The 20,515-nt window shown below is 31.0% G+C and overlaps 1 long non-coding RNA gene across 1 annotated transcript; it reads right to left on the minus strand.

Moving 5' to 3' along the window:
- Window positions 1-305: 305 nt before the first annotated feature.
- On the minus strand, window positions 306-2,055 carry LOC148761336 (uncharacterized). Its single transcript, XR_016027840.1, has 3 exons — window positions 1,949-2,055; window positions 1,219-1,303; window positions 306-447 (listed from the first exon to the last, which is right to left on the minus strand). It is a non-coding gene; the product is annotated as an uncharacterized LOC148761336 (long non-coding RNA).
- Between the last annotated feature and the right edge of the window lie 18,460 nt (window positions 2,056-20,515).

A 20,515-nucleotide genomic window follows, 5' to 3' on the forward strand; every position in this document is an offset into this window, starting at 1 on the left:
TAGATTAGAATAATAAGGCGTGGTCATGGGCATACAATCTGACTTTCCATACTTCATTACAATCTTTTCGATGTAATAAGATTGAGACAATGTTAGGCCATTATTTGTCACGACCCAAATTCCGGGTCATGACCGGCGCATGGGTCCAATGGACATAATCCACTAAATCCAAGCAAGCCTATTATTTATTTTACTTATGATTCTATTTATTATCACTAAGTCGTATTTCATGACTTTGAGTCAAAATAGTGATACACATTGCCAACTCGTACTGGCATTACTCTTTTAAAATTTACATTTAAGTTCATCTATACATAACAAAATAATACTCGACCTCCAGCGGAGTGACTCGGATGGATATACAGCTACCGAATGCCGAGACACCTACCAGAAGATGTACACAGATCTACAAGGACACCTCGTCCTAATTATCGGCTACCTCGTGATCTGAAAACATGAATTTGAAAATGGTGAGTATAAACCCAGTGAGTGAACAAGGAAGGGAACAAGCAACAATTAGGAAAAATTTAAAATCATGATGCACTTGTTTCAAACAATGCAATTTAGTTCATTCCTATTTAAAACCCCTCCAAACCCCAGAGTTTTTTTTTCGCTACAGCGAGCATGAATTTCGATGCAGTGAAAACAAGGCAACAAGATAAACATTTTTCCTCACTCAACAAAAGCCATCCTACTAAACTAATAAAATCAACCTAACATTCATGAAAATTCTCAAAGTATAATGTGTCAAATTTTACGTACATTACAACCATAAATCATTGTCCATCAATTTGCTATATCACACACATTTACATATGTATATATATATATACGTATATACCCATCATCATCATCTCACCAACCCATCATCATCATCACCAGCTCATGCGCACTCCCTACTCGCACATGGCTGGGTCATCACCGGATTATGCGCACTCCCTACTCGCACATAACCGGGTCATCCTCGGCTTATGCACACTCCCTACTCGCACATAGCCGAGTCAACATAATTACACAACATTATATTCAAGCACATATGTATATCAACATAATGCAGCCACATAGAAATCCATAATAACCACATTTCATAACATAAACCTTTTCTCAAAAGCTTGTTCCCAAGGCATTCATTTTCATGAAAAATTGCATAAAATCATTCAAACACTTTGTTCAAAACAGTCATATTCCCAAAACAATTTTGATAGGCAGTCCACTCACAGGTGTCGAAAATTCGGATTCCGGGTGAACTCTGACTAATAGTCCTCAGGCGTAATTCCTTTGCCTTTTCCGGACGTCTCACCACCTTGACAAATAACCAAGTCGAGGAATTTACTATATTGTCCCTAAATTGATATAAATTAATTTAAACTACTAATGCTTGATATGTAAATGCACAAATATACCCGATTACCGCTTAATCACGGTATCGATTAAATTCGACCGATCACCCGATTAATCGACGATTGTGTCCAAATCACCTCTAAATTAATTCATTTCTCCTCTAATACCTTAATTTACCACATACATTTAAATAAAGCCAAATTCAGCATTAGAACCCTCACAATTCCTTATAGAAAAAAATTTGGTCATTTGGTGTACTAGCATCGAATCTTTTTCTACATAACCGTTTCACCTTACTTCATCATTTTCCATGCCATTTTCCTTGAAATAAAAACAATACCCCATTGATATTCAGCCCTCATGGTTCAGCCAACAAGGAACCCTAGAGAAATTGAATATTTCTTTTGTGTTTTTGTTCATAACCATGCTTAACTATCCCTAAACACTAACATAGTCTAAAATCAAATTATTCCAACAACAATTCCTCTTCCATACCCATTTTTCAGAATTGAATTCATCATGATAACTCAATATTCAACCATGGAAATCAAGAACAAAAGCATGGGTAAGCTAGGTATCAAGGAGAATTAAAGAAATTTTAACTTACCTAGCTTGTTTCCTTGATTTCTTCACTTTTTCTTTGAATTTCCACCTAGGTTTTCTTGTTTTTCCTTTTGTTCATCCTTTTTTCTGGTTGCTGGATGTCTAGGCCGAATATGGTGAGGGAATTGGGGATTTAATGGGCTGATTTCTATAGAAAATAATAAAATAATCAAGCATGCCATGTGTCACATGCTTATTGGCCAAATTTTTAACTTTTTGACTTTTTCTTCTTAATTTTCCACCACAAATATTCTGGTATTTATCCAATCCTACCACAATTAAAATCCCTTGGTCTTGACAAGTGCTGGGCCAAAAATTTTACTGATTTGCCCCCGAGACAAAAAAATTACGATTTTGCCCTTATACTCTGAAATGTACCGGAATCTCATTATTTCTACTTTTCAACCTAAAATAACACTAATATTGATCAATATTAACTAAATGGGGCAAAAATTGTTTAAAAAAAAATTTTCGTTTAGTCCACTAGTGGCAAAATTACCATTTTGCCCTTGTGTTCTATAAATACCGAGAATCAAAATTTTTCACTACTAAACATCATTTTATACTCCAATAATCATAATTATATTTCATATAATTATTCTTGGTCAAATGTGATCAAATCTTGGCTAAAAATCTCCATTTTATCATCAAATGGTAAAATGACCGTTTTGTCCCTAATCGGTCAATTTTCTGATGGACTCCAAACTGGACCTTGAACTCCAAATCACTATTCTAAACCATTCTGTTGGTTTTAAAATTTTCAAATTCCTCTTAGAATTTCTATTTGAACTAGTTCAAGGCTCGATTTAACTTAATTGTACCACTCGATACAATACCGTCTTTTAATCGAGCTTGACAGGGTCTCACATTATTGTCTCTCATTATTCTTATACCAAGAATAACATCCGCCATGCCCATATCTTTCATGTCAAAATTCTTTGACAAGAACCTTTTTGTGTCTTCCACTTGTTCCAAATCGGTACCGAATATTAACATGTCATCCACATATAAGCAAATGATGACACCTCTACCGTTATGGAACTTACTATAGACACACTTGTCAGATTGGTTGATCTTGTAGCCATTAGCTAGCACTACCTCATCAAACTTTTGATGTCATTGTTCAGACACTTGTTTTAATCCATACAAGGATTTTATAAGCTTACACACTTTTCTTTCTTGACCAGGAAGGACAAACCCTTTGGGTTGTTCCATATACACCTCTTCATCTAATTCACCATTTAGGAATGCTGTCTTAACATCCATTTGGTGAATTACCATCTTATATATAGATGCAAGTGCTATAAGCACTCTAATTGTAGCTATTCTTGCTACTAGTGCATAAGTATCAAAATAATCAACACCTTCTTTTTGTTTAAAGCCTTTTGCCACTAGCCTTGCTTTAAACTTTTCCACGGTCCCATCAACTTTCATTTTCTTTTTGAAAATCCACTTACAGCCTATTAGCTTGGAACTTGGTGGAAGGTCTACCAATTTCCATGTTTTGTTTCCCATTATTAAGTCTATCTCACCTTGTATTGCTTCTCTCCAAAAAGAATCATCCCGAGACTTGATTGCCTCCTCATAAGTTTGAGGATCACCTTCACCTTCTACATTAAAGCAGTAAGGTAGGTATTCACATGTTTCCTCTATTGTACCTTCTACTAAGTACATGAGGAAATCGGATTCAAATGTCTTTGCTTTTCTAATTCTTTTACTTCTCTGAAGCTCGATAGTTTTCTCATCATTTTCAAAGAAACTATCACTTTTTGTTATTTGTTCCTTGGGTCTTGGAATTGAGCTAAACCTTGTTTCATCAAAGATAGCATCCCTTGATTATATGATCGTATTTATAAAATATGAATCATTAGGCTCTATCACCATGAAACGATATGCTTTACTATGTTCAGCATATCCTATGAATATACATTCAATTCCTTTTTCACCCAATTTCCTTTTCTTTGGCTCCGGAACCCTTACTATGGCTCGACATTCCCAAACTCTTAAATATTTAAGGTTTGGCTTTCATCATTTCCATAGTTCATAAGGAGTAGTTTTACTCCTTTTGTTTGGGATTCTATTTAATATATGGCAAGCAGTTAATAAGGCTTCACCCCTAAATCCTTTTCCCAAACCCGAATTAGAAAGCAAAGCATTGACCATTTTCGTAAGAACTCGATTCTGACGTTCCGCTACACCATTTTGTTCTGGTGTGTGTGGAGCTGTAGTCCCGTGTATAATTCTAATGGACTCAAAATACTTGGGATCATAATATTCACCTCCTCTATCACTTCATAAACATTTAACAAACAATTCAACTTCTCTTTTATAAATTCTAAATTTCTCTATTGCTTCACTTTTAGCATGTAATAAGTAAACATAGCAATATCTAGATAAGTCATCAATAAATGTTACAAAGTATTTCTTTCCATCGATAGAAAGAGTACTATGCATGTCACAAACATCAGAATGTATTAATTCAAGCAATTTAGTGCTTCTTTCTACCTTAGAAAATGAATTTCTTGTGATTTTAGTGACCATGCATGTCTTGCACATATAATTACTTTCATCAATGTTGGGTATTAATTCTTATTTAGCCATATCATGCATTCTTCTATAGTGAACATGACCTAATTTATTATGCCATAGATTAGTTAGGATTGCTTCACCATCACAAACATGATCGATATAAGCAGAACTAGCAATACTTTTATTGACATTAAGCTTGAACATGTTTTCATAATAATATTTGCTTCCCACATATTGTCCACCTTTTGTAAATATGAACTTATCTGCTTCAAATATTAATTTGAAGCCATACTTATTCAACAAGACATTTGACACAAGGTTCTTTCTTACGTCCGGTATATAAAAGACATTGTTTAGTACAAGTGTCTTTCTAGAAGTAAACAAAGTTCCACGATGCCTTTTCCTTTCACTTGTGTAGTGGAGGAATTTCCCATGTATAGCATGTTTCCATCATCAACTTTTTCCAAAGTCTTGAAGAAACTTTTGTCGTTGCATACATGATTAGTTGCACCAGTGTCAATCCACCATGCTCCATAATCTTGGAGAAGATTGACCTCGAAAACCACAGCCACAAACTTATGATTGTTCACACCTTGTGTCTTGCTTTTCAAAAGTCTACATTCCACCTTAAAGTGACCAAGTTTGTTACAATAAAAACATGGCCCTTTTCTGTTCCTTTTGAACTTAAGACTTTTGTCTTTCATACCCGCAGAATGTCTTCTTTTGATCGACTTGTTTGATGGTTTGTGTTCCATCACATGGACCTTTGAAGTCTCAAGATTCTTCTCATTAGAATTTTTTTTTTCATTTTTCTTGACTTCTTCTTGTTTCTAATAATCTTCTTCTATTCGAAAATGATTATCAAGGTCCTCGAGAGACATATCCTCCTTTTTATGTTTAAAGAATTTCTTTGTGTCTCTCCATGAAGGGGGAAGTTTATCAATTATTAAAGAAACCACAATAGCTTCATCCATTTTAAGACCATATCACTTAAAGCTATTGAGAATGCGTTCAAGCTCATGCAATTGCTCCATAACAGAACGATTATAAATCATTTTAAAGTTATTGAAACGACTAACCAGGAATTTCTTACTGCTTGCGTCTTCCACCATGTATGGTGCTTTCAACTTGTCCCAAAGTTGCTTTGCACTAGCTTCATTCTGGTACGCATCTAACAATGCATCCGACATTCCATTGAGAATGTGTCCCATGCATATGTAGTCATCATTATCCCATTTCTACCTCGAACGAGTTCTTTCCACGGATTCTTCACCATCTTCCTCACTCGGTCGTGGTGTTTCTAGAACATATGCGACCTTGAGTGTCGTGAGGAGGAAGCGTATCTTTTTCTGCCATCGAATAAAGTCTCCTTCATCAAAGCGATCTAACTTGACAAAGTTGGTAGCCATCTCCTTAAGTGAAGCCATTTTGAATACCACAAAAATAAGTCTTAAAACTGTTGGTGTTTACGGGGGGTTTTTGATACGGTATTCAAGAATAGGCAAATTTGGCTTCAAGGTGAGCCTTTCAAATAGACGTCTATCTTTAAGACTTATTTTACCCCCACCACACGATATGCAAAGGGAAATAACGCGAATAGTCTCAAGAATACAATAAAGCCAACGTCTAACTTTCATATTGCACTTACGAAGAAGACCGCTAGATACACCCGAGGGTTTGCAAAGTTGCTTGACCTTATAACCAACTTTCTGCAACAAGTAGATGATAAGGAATTCGGAATATCTTGAAGATGGTGGGAAATCTAGTGTTTATATTTATAATAAAACGTAACACTTTCTTGCTCTTGCTCTCTACACTTTTGGTATCTTTGGTATGTTTTGGTGTTGGTGTTTTGTGTGTCTTAAATAGTTGGCACCAAGCCCTTTATATAGGCTTCCAAGTGTCTCTTCTTTAAGGACACAACTTTTTCATAAAGACACATCTTTATCTAGAAAGTATCTTTATGATTTTTGCCAACACAACTTTTAGATATAGTTATTATTTCAATAGTCACCTTATGAATAGATAAATATTCATCTCACAAGTTATAACCTTTAAGTTATATCTTGAAACAATAACTATTCACTTTAACTTTTGAGCAATGGTGTCTTTTCAATCATGTCTCTTAACTTTTGGATATAAACTTTCAAGAGACATAACCATTCACATGAAAACATGTATATATCTAATAGACACATTATGTCATTTTTCGTAACATAACTTTTGAGCTAATGATAGTTCTTCCATCATGTGAAATATCTTTGAAAATACACTAACAATACCACCATTCATGAGTTGGCCTTGTTACCTAATTGATTTGGTTTTCTTCAACCTCCAACCATGTTGGATCCAACCCAATGAGAGTAAAAGTTAACCCGTTTGCGTCTTTTTACTTTATCTCTATCTATCAAGTTTTAATAACTTTAATAACCAAATTAAACCCTTCAAAATCTTAATTAGCACTTTTTTATGAAATCCATGCATTAAAATTTATCAAAGCAACATAAATCGAATCAATTGTCCAAACTTTCAGGTTTCAAAACTCATTTTTGACTTAATTTCAATCATCTTAATATTTGGTCATATAAACTTCAAATTTTATGCAATCAACATCTTTATGACATACAACAACCTATTTGCGGAGATCAATTTCAATTAAAACACATAATATTTAAAGGTTTTAATTTATTGATGAATTGAGTTTTAAGTTTATATCCAAAGCCTTAAAATTTCATTTATCTCTTTACAAGTCAAACCAAGTTACAATACATATTAGTTTAATCCTTGTATTAAAAGGAACAAAAATTCTATATTTTTTTCAAAATCAAAGCTAAAAAATAGTTTTCTACCTGCCTAATTTGACTTAAACATGGTAAATTTATGTCAAATCATATAAATTAATGTTTAATCGGATCTTTATTTAAACTATGACTGGTGCTGATACCAGTTGATAAAATTTATATATAATTAATTTATACTAATCAAAGATTCTCCATAGTTAAATTTTAGAAAACAAAAGCACACATGTTTTCTAATCCATGATTTGACAACTAAAACAATATTAACTAGATTAATTGGAAGGATTCAGTGCATTAAGATCTTTCTCCTCATTTTCTAATAACTTTCTAACAGTGTAGATATAGGAGAGGAGACTAGTCATAGCTTTATATAATGAATCCTTAATCCCACAAATCATAAGATTTATGGTTATTATACAAACCTACACTTTTAAACCCATATTTAATATTGGAGTCTAGTTCACTTTATTAGATTATATTATGACTATAAATTGTCACTTTATCAAGAAAGGATAAGTTTAGACCATATTTTATAATTAAAAAAGTAAAATAAATTAAATAATGTAAGTCCTCGTTTTATTATTTGAGAAAATCTAACATCTAAGTGTAAGAAATCACCTAGAAGAATTTGTTTTCTTAGGTTTAAAACTTGGGATAGCTCACCTCTAGCAAAAGTGAGGAAATAGTTTAATGTTTCAATGAAGTTTTGACTTTATCATTGAGAGAGATACTTGATGTATAAAGGCAACTGATATACAAAAGTACTCCATCTCAACTTGACTATTCATGTTTTCATGTTTAACTTAATATGAAAATCAAGAAAAATGTTTTGATTTTAATATATATATATGTATAAATTTTTTATAATACTTATATTCTATATAATTTTTAATACCAAAAGAGTGAAAATATTTAAATTAATATGGAAAGTAGAAAATAAGAATTAATCATTTTATACATATGATTTTAAACGATACAATTGAAGGGTAGGCTTTTCCATCTCCTAAATTGACACCCTATTCTTCTCAAGATTTGACCAAATTAGAGTCTCAAGTTTTAAGTGTGGAGATGTCTTCTCAAAATAAGTAAGAATTGTATGTGTCCTACAAAAGATGGACATAATTTTAAGATAATATAAGAGGCAACACTATGTTTGTTCTTTTCTATCATTAATTACTTGCTTTTTGAGTTTTCTCTTACCTTTATTACTCTATTTTTCTAACTTAGTGTAAAGTGTTGTTTTTTATCAATATAATGCTTTAAAAAGTCCTTAAACTATTTAACAAAATTCAAATAAATCCTTATTTTTTTATTGTGTTCAATAAAATTTTTGTATTTTTATTTTGAGTCAAATAAATCCTTATGTCTAATGGTTGACTAATTATCATTAATTAAAATGCCACTTGTTATTTTATATTAACATGGCATTGGTATTGACATAACGTTGATATGGAGAGTGAAAAATATCACATTGTCATGTTATTATGCCATATTAATATGTTATGTCATCATTAATTATAATATATTAGCATGCCACGTCAGTGTCACATGGCATAAAATGATAAATGACTTTTTGACTAAGTCAAACATTAATAATAATGAATTATTTGACTCAAAATAAAAGTAAAAGGGCTTATTTGGCTCAAAATAAGAGTACAATAACTTATACGTAATAAAAATATAAAAATTTATTTGAATTTTTCTAAATAGTTTAGAGTTTTTTTTAGATATTATACTTTTTTTTTATCTTCGATCTAAATCACTATGATTTTAATCCTCAAAAGGCCTTCAAAATGCAACATGTGACATTGTAATTTGCCAGTTGCATGGAAGGTATTTTCGAGTTTTACAGATGAGACCAATAGGTTAGGCAATTTGTGTAGAAGCTAGGGACGTTTTCAATTTTTGTCAATTCCAAGGTTTCAAATAGAAGTTAAGGGCATTTTGAGGTTTTAGCTATTAATGGTGGTTGGTTCTTTTGCAATTCTTGAATTTGTGGAGGATGGTTTTCATTTCAAGAGGGAGGGGTTTTATGGGGTTTCCTTCTTTTTTTTTTTTTTTTGCCAAATTTATGGGGTTTTCTTCTAGTTATATGTAAATATAGTATTAACTACGCTCTAGAACTACCAATTCAGAATCAAACATAAATCCATTTAGTTATAATTAGTCAAATTGTACATTTGGCCTATACTACGTACTGACTAGTGGGCGTGTACTATATGGATTTCTAACAGTTAGTGTCGTTTCTTAACGAGAATTTGACTTTGTGATGAATTGAGTAGAGTTTAACTTCATTTGGAAAAGGTGTGAAACCCATTTTTGAAAAAGAAAAATACTTTGGGTCTTTAGATTGCCAAACTGTCGTAATCAAAATTAGAAATCCATGTATTTTACTATGCATTGAGTGAACATTATGTTTATTTTTACATATGAATTAACAGGCGTACATTTAACTGATTATATCAACTCGTTTCTTTTTAATTAATAGAGCCATGTGGTAAAATTATGTTTTGGAGTTTAAATACTCTACCATTGTTTAAAGTATCAAAGTTTTTAAATATCTCAAGCGAATCCATATAATTGACATGTTCTACTTTAGTGATTATGTTATTTTGTTCACTTTTTTTTATTAAAAAAGAGGAATTTTAAATATAAATCTTTGGACAAGGTACATGTGTTGTGAACTCACGTTTTTAACTCAAAAAAGAAGCTTAATTATTAGATAGAGAAAGACTCTTACTTATAAGCTCAAAACTCATCTCATCTTTTACTGATATGAAATACGTGATATTCTACTCACCAATCGAGTAATGTTCTTTTCACACTGCTTCTTTTACCCATAAAAGAGAGAGACTTAATTTGGTCCGGATTTAACTCGACCCTAATATCTCTCATGAAAGTCCCACATAAGTAAAGATTTGGATAGATTTTGATATTACTTGTCATAGACTCACGTTTTTAGCCCAAAAGATATACATCAAGTAAAGGATTCTTATTTATAAGTTTAAGACTCATTCCATCTCTTACTATTTTATGATTTATGACATGTGCATCAACTGTCAAATACTTACCTAAATTGATTGAAATGGGTCTCATATTCTCATTTGATGTCTATTTGATTCACTTGTACTCATTTAGGTGTCATTTCCATTAACTATTTACTTAACAAATTGAGTGACCCATTCCTTTGTTTTCTTTTCTATTTTAGACAAGCTATTGGACTCGTGAGTTGTAATTTGTTCTTTTTTGTGCGTAATAATTATAATTAGAAAGGTTGTAATTGGAATTCTTTTGTAATCTTTTTGTGTTTCTAATTTAGGAAAGGGAGATGAATAAAAAAGGCTATTATTTGCATGACTTATTTATTACAAGAATATGTCCTTTTAGGCCAACTTGAGTAATTTTATATAACACCAAGCTGCTAGATCAATTTAATTGTAACTTAGTGCTTAGTAATTCAAATTAAAATGGGATAATATTTACATTTAACCCCAATAGTATAGGAAAAAATGTGTAATGTAACACCTGTACTAGAAAGATATGCAATGTGGTATATAAACTTTCATTTCATTTATCAATATAATATAACGTCTAATACGGTTTAACAAATTTAAAGTTGTATCAACGAGTCACTCAAAATGCACAATAAAATTAAATAAAAGTTATGTTATTTTTTTAGGGTTGACGACTAGAATAAACATGTCGTAAACATGTAGCATAAAATCATTTAACCAATAAAATTAAGAAAATTATCAATGAAAAAATCCATCAATAAGCTTCAAAATAGTCATTACGTTAATTTGAATTTATTAATTTATTCTCAGTTGTCACCTTCTCCTCATTAAATCATGTAATTCTGTATCATTATAAATAGTCTTTCTTAATAATTTGAAAGGGTCTTTTATTTATTTTTTTTTTGAGAGATTAATGAACTCTCTACTCAGAGCTTCTATACTAAATATTCTCTCTAGCCTTATTTTCTATATATATATATCCATTACGCTTATAAACATCTCTTAAGGAGGAATACCTTGCCTACTCCTCTCTCTGCCTCTCGTTTTCTTTTTTCATTACTACAACGTGACGCTACTGCTACTTCACCTGCCCTTTGCAAGATTTCTCCAAAATTTCTAAATAATTTTTTTATATCATTAATTAATGATATGTTTTATAATATATATATAAATTAAAAAAAAGTCACATGTACTTTTTACATACTTTAATTTTTTTATAAAAAAATTCTTTTTTTCTATCAATAAATTGGTTGTGAATAACTGTTATTAATTATAGGAAATTTGAATCACGTGATAGCTTTGTAACTTTTATACAAACTTTTCCTACTGGTATTTTCCTCTTTTTTCTGGTGCCACATGCTCGTCATCTCATAAAAAGTATTACTTTTTTTTTTTTCCCATAAATGAGTATACCTTATTTAACCAACCTGGCATCCATATCCTTTCTTATCCATTGCACTAGTCATTGTGATTTGAAATCTAATTAGCACACATTATTTCAATATAAAAGAAACTAATAAATAAACCAAACAATCAAACAAATTTAACAAAACCATGAGAAGATGAAAGTTAAAATTTAAAGTATTGACTAAATATTGTCTACTTTTTAATTGTGCTTTCATTTTGCCGAGTCAGTTTGGTTTGTTTTTCTTTAATTTAAAAATTATTATAAAAAATAATAATTTTTAAAATTAAGTTAAATTTATTTGATAAATTTACTTTTATAAGTTTTTATTCTATAGATAAGCAGTTTGGTAACACAATTTATGTAAGTGTTAATATTAGTTAAAATTACTATAAAGGGAATTTAATAAATAACTTTTTATTAATCACGAATTCCTTTATTCATAATAAAAAAATTAACTTTATATTTTTTATTTATTTAAAATAAAGTTTTAGAAATATAAAAAATATTTTTATATAACATAAAGTTTATAATTAAAAATAAATCATATAAAAATGAAAACAGATAATGTTGAGATTGTTTTTAATAAATGGAGACATTTTTTAAATAAAAAGACATGTTTTTAAAAGAAAGAAGAAAAGGCTTCTCTTTGGAGCTTTTCCTCAAACTCATTTTTTTAATTTTGTTTTTTAAAAAAACTTCATTTTTTAAGAGCATTTCAAAATCTCTATTTAATTCAATTTTTGCTTTTAAAAGATAAATAAACTTAAAAAAAAAACTAGGTCAAACAAACACTTTGTCTCATTTACTTGTGCTTGACATGTAATATAAAAAATTAACAAAAAATTATCTTTTTTTAAAAAAAAAAAAAACCAGCAAACAAGAATAACTTAACAAGCCTATGAACAGGCACAATTACAATTCCTATAAATGAGTAATTTAGACTGAAAAAGCAAAACTCAAAATCAAATCCAAAATACTGTTTTAAAGTCAAACAACTTGAGAAGATAAAAGCTCCAATCCAACCATAGTTGTTCCCATCAAAATTCCACCTTATCCTTTTCCCCTTCCTTTCTTCTCCATCTTCTCCATTAACCATAGGTCTCTTTCATTCTAACTAATCCAAATCAGTCAAAGCTACAATAAACGATCCACCCAAAGCCATCTCCATCATCATAACCTCAAATCTCAATTAGCAACAATAATGACAATAATTTAAATTACAGGGTTAAACTTAAACGTTCCAATTAAAAAAAGGAAGAATTTTTTTTTAAAAAAAAGAGCTGTGTTAGATTCAGTAGGAAAGAGAACTTATGCCGACATTGTAAAAACTCATTAAATTATCAAGGATTCAAACTCTGCCTTTTAGATAGATAATCAAATATTAATTAATGAGCTAAATATTTGAGTATTTATTTATTATTTTTTTAAAAAATAAATTAATTTATGTATACTATATGTTAAACACGTATGAATGAGGCAGGCAGCGTGGGCACATTTAAAGGACAAACGATTTTTATTCTAAAGGTATCTCAACCTTATCACTGAGATAAGGCGTCGTCCATTATTTGAAAGTAAAAAGGAACAAAATTTGTATGGGTAAGAGTAGGAGTTGAACCCCACCTGCTTGATGGGTACATGATGGTTTTGGGAGAAGCCCACGCTGGGATGGAATAGTTAGACTAACGTTTTTCACAAATTATCCTTTACTTGGGACAGTGCCGACACTTTGTACAGGACAGTGACAAGCTTTTTGGGCATTGGTCACTGGAGGTAGTGCCGTCTCAAATTGTCCAACATTGAGGCATTGACCCCGTTGTCACTTGTCTAAGGGGGACCATTTTGACAGTTTTCGAAGATGCCTGTGTTTTCTACTGACAATGAATTCTATGTTGTTTCATCTACACAACAAGTACAAATTTCATGTGCTGAGTGTCCACAGAAAAATTAGGTATTATTTCCCTCAGTTATTTGCTTGTGACCCTTAAAGGTTACTCCTGTTAATCAACCCTTTTCAATTACATAAATTGAAATTTGAATTTGATCGTTCTTCTATTTCCATATGATAGTTTTATTTTTAATATAATATTTGAAAAAGTGTTTGAACTATCTAAACAAATTTTTGTTTTTTAATTACCTTCAATCGAACTACTATATTTTTATTTTGAGTCAAATAAATTTTTATAAAAATTAAAATATTACTTGTTATTTTATCTCTACATGATGCTGATGTAGATGGTGAAAAATATCACGCGGTCATATTAGTATACCATATTAACATATCACATCATCATTCATTATGATATGTTAGTATGTTACGCGAGCTCCACGTGACATTGAATAACAAATACCAGTTTGACTAATGACAGTTAACTAACCATTAATATCTGTTTGGTTCAAAATAAAAATATAAAGATTTGATTGAACGCACTTAGTTAAATTTTTTTAAATAATTTAATAACTTTTTTTAAGTATTATGCTTTTTGTTTTAATTTTAATGAATTTAATCTTTACACTTTTATTAAATGTAACTTTAATAATAATAATTGATAATAGTATTAAAATTTTGCTATTGATTTTGAAAAAAAATTAATTTGTTGACGACATGACATGATGAGATAGATTAATTTTTTGATCACATTGCACATATGGATCTAAAAATATAACTTTTTATTTGTAATTAAATAACAGCCAATGATTGTTTACATTAAAAATAAAGGTTTTTTTTTCTATTAATCATTAAATTCATTAAAAGTTGAAGCTGAGAGATCAAAACCATTGAAATGAAATAACAAAGGGACCCAAACTATTGATATCCACCTTTCAAAATGCAAGAATGTGGACTATGTACGACTGACAAATACGGTCAAACTGACTAGGGAAAGTTGAGAGGACCACAAACCTTTTCTCGAGACTCCTATCCCATTAGTTTGAATGATACCATTTGTCGAACTAGAAGTGCTGAAATTAATTCGTTTAAAGAAAAAACAAAAAGAAACATTTTACGGAACTTGAAACCTATAATCGGGTTCGGATAAGATTTGTAACTATTACCCGACTTCGCTGCAGGAGTTTTTATTTCTCTAAACTCGTTTTAACTCTTATTGCCAAACATCATAAATTTGGAAATTTTAGAGATTTTTTTACTATATTGAAAGCCTTATTGTGAATACCTTGTGACAGCATTAGAAATATAGTAATGCAAGTATTCAAGGAAAGAGAGGAGGAGGGAAAGCAATTGGTTCCTTTCATGGTTTGCTTTAACATAACGTAACTAAATTGTTTCATGCCCAGCTTGATAATAATGTCCAAATAGTGATATAAGTCATACATACATTATGAGCACTATAGAAAAAGTTTAATCATGGAAGATATATCAACATCTGCTTAGGCTCATTCAAAATTTAACTGGAAGTTCGAGAAAGTGCATCAACACCATGCGTATCACCTTTTTCCAAAGTCATCTTGATCACATAAGGAAAACCAATAATAGAAAAAAGATGAGGAACCGGCAACCTTCTGAAAAACCAAACTTTCAAAAAATCTAGACTCATTTAATAAAGTTTGGATTAGGGTAAATTATATCTGAGTCCTTAAGATTTCACTCGAATTCATTTTAGGTTTATTATTATTCAAAAGAGTAAACTCTACAAAGACTCCATATTGTATGGTATTCTTTTACATAGCACTCTAAGGTTAAATTTTTTTTTTCCATGTAAAATCTTGTATTTTAACTCTGTTTCCAAAAGGGTTAACAGTGTTTAATTTTCAGTTTATTTTTTGTAAAAGGAAAATGAGAGCCTTTCTTTTATAATCTTTTAATTTTTTTTAATTAAAAAAATAATTTGAACGTTTTTTAAGTTTCTTTTATGGTTTGTCTCTCACTTTCTCTCCTCACTCAAATCTCTTTTTTTTTTTATTGAATTTTTGATTTGTTATATGTATATTAATATAGTTTTTTTTATTTGTAACCTTAATTTTTGGTCTGTATCTAATGCCCGAGAGGAACGGCTTAGTAATACTTCAGATTTTGATGAAGGGGAAGGTAACAGACTTAGTGGGGTTTCTTGAGAAAATGTTGGTGGTATTATTTTTGGTCAGTTAACAGTGGTCGCTGCTAGCTAGACTCTCTTTTGCTTCAATATAAACCAGGAAAGAGTTACATACTTTTGTTTTTTTTGTTGGTTTTCTGTTTCTCCTTTAATTATGTTGGACATTTTCAACAATAATTAATGAGGGATACAATCCTACATTGGAAATATAAAAGAAAGAAGATTTCAGTAAATAAAGAGGAGAATAAGTTCATAGTAATTGGGTTGAAGTGCTAAATGGATCATGGGTGGGCACGAGTAGGTAATTAAATAATAAACTATATTTAAAGTATTATAAATTATATTTAAAATAATAAAACAATCTCTTGATTGGTCTTGGAAACAATTAAATTAATAATATTTAAAATATTATAAAGACACTTGACACTTGAATACGTGGCATGTGTAGGTAATTAAATAATAAATTATATTCATTATTTTAATTTATTTTTTAATTACAAAAGTGATAGATGATTATGACTGTCGAAAATAAAAGTTACGATTGTTTGAACTAAAAGTCATGTTTGTTGGAAAATCAACAATTATGCCTGTATGAAACAGACAATTGTGTCCATTTTAATTGTGCATCTTAGAATAATCTGTCATGATCTGCAAATCTGTGTCTAATCTAGCTCGTATGGATTGTCGAGCCAATCCATATGCAGGGTCCATCAACTGTCGCCTTGACAGTCAAGCAAAGTATTCTAGGGCAACTAGAATACTTTCCCAAAATAAAGTCTTTTTTGTTGATTACTTACTCATCAAGGAAGCATAGTTTTAGGACTTTATTTTTCTTGTACTCCAAGGAAGTCTAGGTTAAATACTTCCATATTTATTTTTACTTACACACCAAGTTTAGGTCAAGTAGGCTATTATAAATAGTACCTTCAGGAGTCATTGTAAGGCAATCAAATCAAGTTTGCCAAATCAAGCAATTTACTTTGTGCTTAGATTTTAAGTACTTTGTTTTTCACTCATTGAAGCAATAATACTTATTTATCTCCAATCTCTTTCTTCATATTCGTTTACTTTACGTTTTCCCGTCGATCGTTAATAAACCTCGTTTAGGCTTACGTAGTTTTACGAACACGAGATTATAGCGCCGCACGAAAGTTGGCTAAAGTTTGAAGCTCATGACAATTGGCATCAGAGCAATACTTTTTAGAGCTAGATATCACACAGTTTGAAGATTGAGAGAGAGAATGATATTAATTGGTGACTAGACCACATCCCGCTTGAATGCCTTGGTTCAAGATAGTGTGCCCGTTGTAAACAGGGAAACTGCACACACATATACCGCGAAGCGTTACTGGTCTGAAGACATCTTGCAAGCATTGGATAATTGCGTATCTCGCCGTGAGATGGTTATCAATCACGAGGTGTGGAGAGACTTCGAACGGGTCGAAGACAATGTCGAGCAACTGAGGTCAAATAACGATGAGCTTTGCCAATGATGGCACAACATTGTGGATTCGTTAATTCACCACGATGTGGGGCTAGATGAATTAATGGCAGACAAGTACTGGGAAGACGTGTTCCACAACTTCCTTATAGGGCAAAGGAGATTTGATTCATTGAGTTTTGACACTACTTACACTTCAAGCTCAAATTCTATGTATGTCGTAAACGGAGACACTGCACATATAGGAGCCGTGTACTTGGATGACACTGGCCAACCGCATGCCAAAAATCCACATGGTAAAACACATCCCAACTTGAAAGTTTTCTCAAGACAGTTAGAGAAAAACTGCCTCAAATACACCTAAAATGCTTGTGGGGAACTTGATGAAGACTTGTAGTGGAAAGAGACCACGAGGCAACGAGAACGTTGCTTAAATCAAGTAGGGGAGAATGTCACGGTCCGCAAATCTGTGACTAGTCTATCTCGTATGGACTGCCGAGTCAATCCACATGCAAGGGTCCATCAGTTGTCTCCTTGGCAACAAAGCAAAATATCCTAGGGCAACTAGAATACTTATCGAAAATAAAGTCTTCTTTGTTGATTGCTTGCTCATTAAGGAGGCATATTTTTAGGTCTTTACTTTTCTTGTACTCCAAGGAAGTCTATGTTAGATACTTTTATATTTACTTTTACTTACACATCAAGTTTAGGTCAAGTAGGTTATTACAAATAACACCCTTAGGAGTCATTGTAAGGCAATGAAATTAGGTTTGCCGAATCAAGCAATTTACTTTGCACTTAGATCTTAGGCACTTTGTTTTTCTCTCATTGGAGTAATAATTCTTATTTATTCTCCCTAATCTCTTTCTTCATATTTATTTACTTTACGTTTCACGCCGATCGTTAATAAACCTCGTTTAGGCTTGCGTAGTCTTACGAACACTAGACTACAGCGTCGCACGAAACTTGGCTAAAGTTCCAAGCCCGTGACACAATCCCCTATGCTTATAAAAACTATTATTTGGTTCAAAGGAAAACATAGAAAAAACAAACAAATAATCTTTCCTTCCTTTCCGAATACCCTCTAAATTTCTTCTATATTATTTTGCTGTAGAAAATTATATAGAAATTTAGGTAATCTGGTCATAACTAGTGGGTGCTCATTGGATTAATTTTGTCAGTACGAAATGCAGTCAATTACTGGGTTTTATTGTATCTTCGAGGTTTATCGCTTACAACCCTTTTGCACACTATTAGTGGGGACGACTAAATCTTAAAGATAGTAGCATTGTTACATGCCTTGAAGCTATTTTCTTATTTTCCAGTTATGTGATCTAACAAATTATGGGAACTTATAACTGATTATGTGACTCAGTCTTCAATGAAGGAAAATTTCAAAGCCTGGGTACGTCAATTAATTGGCAATTTAATTAGTTAGGCTTTAACTATCATGATTAAGAAATGGGTTGCCAATCGTGATCGAACTAATCATACATGGCTAGATGATCTAACTGAGAAGAGAAAGTGAGAGAAAAATCATAAAAGAAATCCAAAAAATGTTCATTTTTTTTCATTAATTAAACAAGCAAAAAATAAATTGATTACAAAAGAATGGTTTTTAATGTCTTTTTACAAAAAGAAAAATTAATTGAAAATTTAACACCATTACTCTTTTTGAGAACAAAAGAAAAATAAAAGGTTTTATGTAAGAAAAAAAATAACTTGAGGATGCTATGTGAGAAAATATCATACCATAAGGAGTTTATGTGGAGTTTACCTTATTCAAACTGGACAATCTCACCCCAAAATATGAAATGACATTAACATATATTAAAAAATTACTGAACTATCTATGACCTTAAAACACTAGAATCCAATAAAAAACATTGATAAACACACTAAAGTCATTTGGTGTTTAGAGTTTTTTGTTCTTGTCAATCGTTGCATCGTAGTTTGGTTATTTGGGAGAAGGAGATTTGAATGGTTTTCCTTTTTCTTTCTTTCTTTTTTTTCTAAATTTGTTATTAGTCATCTTCTACCACTGATTCTTCAATAGCAGAATAGGGAAAAAGAAAAAAAAATGACACTCATGAACCAAAAAAGATCGCTGAGAGTTTTGGAAGAAATCGAAACACTAATGTGGACCATAAACCCTAAATCCAAATCCATTACCATAACTCCTATGTTGAATGTGTTGGCGCTATTTTGGCTTGACGAAGGCATTGAAGGCTTTGAAAGCTAATTATTAGACTAAATGTTCAAATTGAGGCTAAATGTTTATGCACTTTTTTAATTAAGGGTCAAACATTTCAATTGTAACCATGAAAAGCCAAATGTTTTTGGTGCCTTAAAATTAAGGGCTAAGGTGAGAAGTGTCTGGTGCATGTAGGATAGATGCATGACATAGATGCTAAATTTTCAATATGACGTATAACAATTAAATCTTCAATACAACGTATAACAACTACATTTCTCAACATTACGTGTAACAATTAAATTTTAAAACATGCCATATAACACTATATTTTTTAAAGTTGTCATGTTATCGGCTCACGCGATTTTCTGTCGTGTGTAATACATGCTCAATCCACTTATCAACTTAGCCCTTAATTATAATAAATCGAAAACATTTGGCCTTTAATTATTGTAATTGAAATGTTTGGCCTTTATTTGAAAAAATGCCCAAATGTTTAGCCTTAATTTGAACATTTAGCCTAATTATAACGGCAAAACATATGATAGGTAAAATGCATATAAATTTATTACTACAATATGAAGTTAACGAAAATTGATATGATGGAGTAACAATACTACTTATATATCTTGTGAAATATAATAATTTTAAGATGAAATGTCCATCTTTTCAATACTAATAGATTCAAAACAATTAAAATGAAATCCTAAGATGTAATTTACTTTTGAATTTACTTTAGTCCTATATTTCAAATAACTAACCATATGAGTTGACATGTATTAATGTTATGAAGATATTGACATGATTAAATGATATGAAACATGAATAGTATCCTGGAATTAAGGGAATCACCCAAATAATGACATAATTGAAGCCAACCACAACAATAATAACAATGGAGAAAAGCTTTAGAAGATGTAAATGTCGAAAGCTCTTGAACAGGAAAAATCAGTGAAGGCAACTTGAAATTAAATAAAGACTTTATACTATTCGAACTGAAAATTCAACATGTTAAGCAACAATCATTGAGCTAACAACCTCAAGAGAGGTGAGGTGTCATACCTGACAATCTAAAACAGTAGACAAAAGAAATGGATATGATCTATCCTTGAAACTCTTTACTGGAAAAAAAAATCAT

The sequence above is a fragment of the Theobroma cacao genome, chromosome 8 (genome assembly GCF_053813885.1).
Source record: "Theobroma cacao isolate CCN51 chromosome 8, ASM5381388v1, whole genome shotgun sequence".
Classification (NCBI taxonomy): Eukaryota; Viridiplantae; Streptophyta; class Magnoliopsida; order Malvales; family Malvaceae; genus Theobroma; species Theobroma cacao.